The sequence below is a fragment of the Apium graveolens genome, chromosome 8 (assembly GCF_009905375.1).
Source record: "Apium graveolens cultivar Ventura chromosome 8, ASM990537v1, whole genome shotgun sequence".
NCBI lineage: Eukaryota > Viridiplantae > Streptophyta > Magnoliopsida > Apiales > Apiaceae > Apium > Apium graveolens.
Window position 1 is genome coordinate 196,842,043 of NC_133654.1, and position 3,860 is coordinate 196,845,902.

The window sequence follows — 3,860 nt, forward strand, 5'->3', positions numbered from 1 at the left end:
AATGGATACATTGATCCAAGAATACGAGAACTTTAAACTCCAAGAAGGAGAAAATATCATCGATATGGAAACAAGATTTACTCGTATTATCGATAAGTTATCTCAACTTGGAAAGAATTATACTCAAAATGAAAAGAATAGAAGAGTGCTCAAATCTCTACCTCCTAGTTGGAAGGTTAAAGTCACTACTATAAAAGAGATGCACAACTTAAATGTGTATAAGATCGATAACCTATTCGGAAATCTTCGTGCTTACGAAGAAGATAATATTCCAGAAAAGGTTGCTCCAAAAGTTGAGGATAAAATGAAAAATATGGCTTTAAAGGCCATATTAATTGATGAAGATGAAAACGATGAGGAGTTAAATGAAGAACTCTAAAATCTCGATGGGAGTGAAATTGCTCTACTCACGAGACAACTTCGTCGTGTGCTTCAAAACAAAGCTCAAAGATACAGAAAAGGCTTCCTAAAATCAAATAATTAACAAAGAGTTTTTAACTCTAACGGAAGGCCAAATTACTCTCAAAATTATTCTTCCAACTATAAGAGTAATTATCCATCAACGAGCTACAATAAAGGCAAAGGCAATCAAAATATGAATACCTATAGTAATGCCAATGCCTTCACAAACCATCCTGTTTTCACTCCACCAAAACCTAAAGATCCATCACCGGAAGAAACACAAGATGTGTGTTTCGAGTGTAAACAACCCGGTCATTATAAAAGAGAATGTCCTAAACTTTCAAAGGGACGAAGTCTCATGGCCGAAAATAGTTGGGATCTAAGTGAAGATCAAAAAGCTCCGGAAGCCAGTGTAGAAGTGGTAAATCTATGCTTAATGGCTCTCGGAGATGATACTACCTCAACAGAAATCTCCTCTTCAAATCAAGAGGTAACATCTAACTATGTCTCAATTAAATCTTTATTAGATGAATCTAATTTATCTCTTTTAGTTATAAATAAGCATGATTTAATTGAACTTGTAGTAAGTTATAAGAATAAATATAAAGATGTTGAACAAAGGTTTCACTTGTTATGGTCCGAGAAAATGAAAATTGAGGAAATTCATCATACTCAAAATAAAGAATATACTCGGATGATGGACTCAAAAGTCCAAGATGAGAATGAGATTACATCTCTAAAAGATCAAAACCATCTCGTTAAGATTGAGGTAAATAAACTTCAAGAAAATATACTCAATCTTGAAACAGAGAATATATCATTAATTCTCAAAGACGAAGAGATGGAACGTGAAAAGATATAATTGAATGATAATATTTGTAAACTTCACGTTGATCTATTGAACATAAAGATTCTAAATGAATCAAATGTTCAAGATAAGGAAACATCTTATAAAGACAATCTTGATAAAGAAAATGAGCTATTAGAAACTAATGAGCTTAAAGGTGAAGCTCTAAGGTTAAAAGAAGAAAACTATAAACTCATAGCTCAAGTTAAGGATCAAGAAAGAATCCTTAACAACAAGATTGATGCCTTAAAGAAAGAAAATGAAAATCTAGAAGAAGTCATTCAAAGATTTATAAAAGGCAATAAGATGTTGGATCAAATGGTGCATACAAAAACCTCATATAATCATGAAGGTTTGGGATATAAGAAGAATTCTCCTCCTAAAGGAAATACTTGGAGATTTGTTTCACCAATAAAGACTTCACCCAAATCACCATCTTATAAATGTTCTTATTGCAATAAAATGGGACATATCATTCAATTTTGCAAATTCAAGAATGGTGAAATTAAGGGGAAGCATGTATGGATTCACAAGGAATCATACAAGAAAGATGATAAACGTATGCCTCACAAAAATATGGAATATAAGAATCCAAGGTAACAATGGTCTCATCAACCAACTATGTATCAAAATAGAAACACACAATATCATGCAAATGGTAATGCACTTAGAAGGGAACAACCTCTTAGTAGAAATGCTTATGCTACTTACCATGCTAATAATAGATTTAATGTTTATCATGCTCCATCAAGATTTCATGATAGCTCTAGGTATTATCAACCTCAAATTAGGCCTTATACATCTAGAAATATTTATATGCCTAATGATAATTATACCATGCCTAGATTCTTTCATAAATCAAATGTTATATATGATGTACTAACCCCAGGACCCTCAAGACAAAGGGGTACCTATAAATTTAACTAATCATGTATGTATGTTTGTCTTGCCGCAAAACAAGACATATGGTACCTTGATAGTGGATATTCAAGACATATGACCGGTAATAAGTCACTCTTGAACAACATTAAAAAGGTTACCACGGGGAGCGTAACATTTGGTGATAGTAGTAAAGGAAACATTGCCGGTATCGGAGATATCGAAAATGGGAAAGTTAAAATTTCCGACGTTCGATTGATCACTGGGTTAAAGTACAATCTTCTCTCCATTAGTCAATTATGCGACAATGATTACAAGGTAATTTTCTACACTACTCATTTTTTGTTCTCATTTGCCCCAGAAATAAAAATGTTTATACATGTGTCATGAGCAAGCAAGTGAACGTATGCCTAATCACTATAAATGATGATCCATGGCTATGGCATCGAAGATTAGGACATGCCAACATGAAGTTGATAAAGAATATATCAACTAAAGACCATGTCCGAGAAATACCAAAACTAAACTATCATAAAGATCATACTTGTGAAGCTTGCGAAGTTGGTAAATAAATTTGAGCTTCTCATAAAGCAAAGTTTATGGTATCTACCTCGAGACCTCTCGAGCTACTACATATGGATCTTATTGGTTCGGTTCTAATACAAAGTCTCGGAGGTTGCTCATATACGTTGGTAGTTGTGGATGATTATTCATGATTCACATGGATTGAATTTCTCAAAGCCAAAAGTGATACTTTTGACTCCTTCTCATCTTTATGTAAAAGGATTCAAAATCAACAAAATAAAACCATAGTCTATATAAGGACTGATCATGGCAAAGAATTTGAGAATTCAAGTTTCACCAACTTTTGTGATGAACATGGCATCACACATAATTTTTCTGCTCCATACACTCCTCAATCCAACGGAGTAGTTGAACGGAAAAATAGAACACTCCAAGAAATGGCTAGCATAATGCTAAATGAATATCGTCGACCTAAATATTTTTGGGCCAAGGCTATATCAACCGCTTGCCATATTCTTAATCGGGTTTTGCTATGACCTATAAAATAAAAGACTCCTTACGAGTTATATTTTGGAAAAACTCTGAAACTAAGCTACTTTCGAGTATTCGGAAGCAAGTGCTTCATATTAAATTCAAAAGAGTACCTTACGAAGTTTGATCCTAAATCAAACGAAGGTAAATTTCTTGGATACTCGAACAATAGTAAAGATTATCGAGTGTTTAACCTCAAATCGCTTGTGGTGGAAGAATCTATGAATGTCGCTTTTGATGAAAGTAAACCACCGGTGAAATATAAAGATTTTGTTGACCAAGAAAATATTGAACAAGATGATATTGAAAAGGTTATTCGATAATTCAAAAATATGGATCTCGGGACTCCCGTACATAAAAATCCATTAGAATTGGATGAAAAGGAAGATGAACTTCCTAAAGCAATTCCCACTATAAAAAGTCATCCACTAGATAATGTGCTTGGAGACTTAAAGAAGGGAGTTCAAACGCGATCACAAGTTCAAAACGTTGTGAATCATCTTAGCTTTCTATCTCAAATAAAACCTAAGACCGCGAAAGAGGCTTTGTTAGACGAGGATTGGATATCTGCTATGCAAGATGAATTGCTCCAATTTACTCATATTAAAGTGTGGGAACTTGTCCCTAAGCCTCATGATACTTCCATAATTGGTAAAAAATGGGTATTTCGAAATAA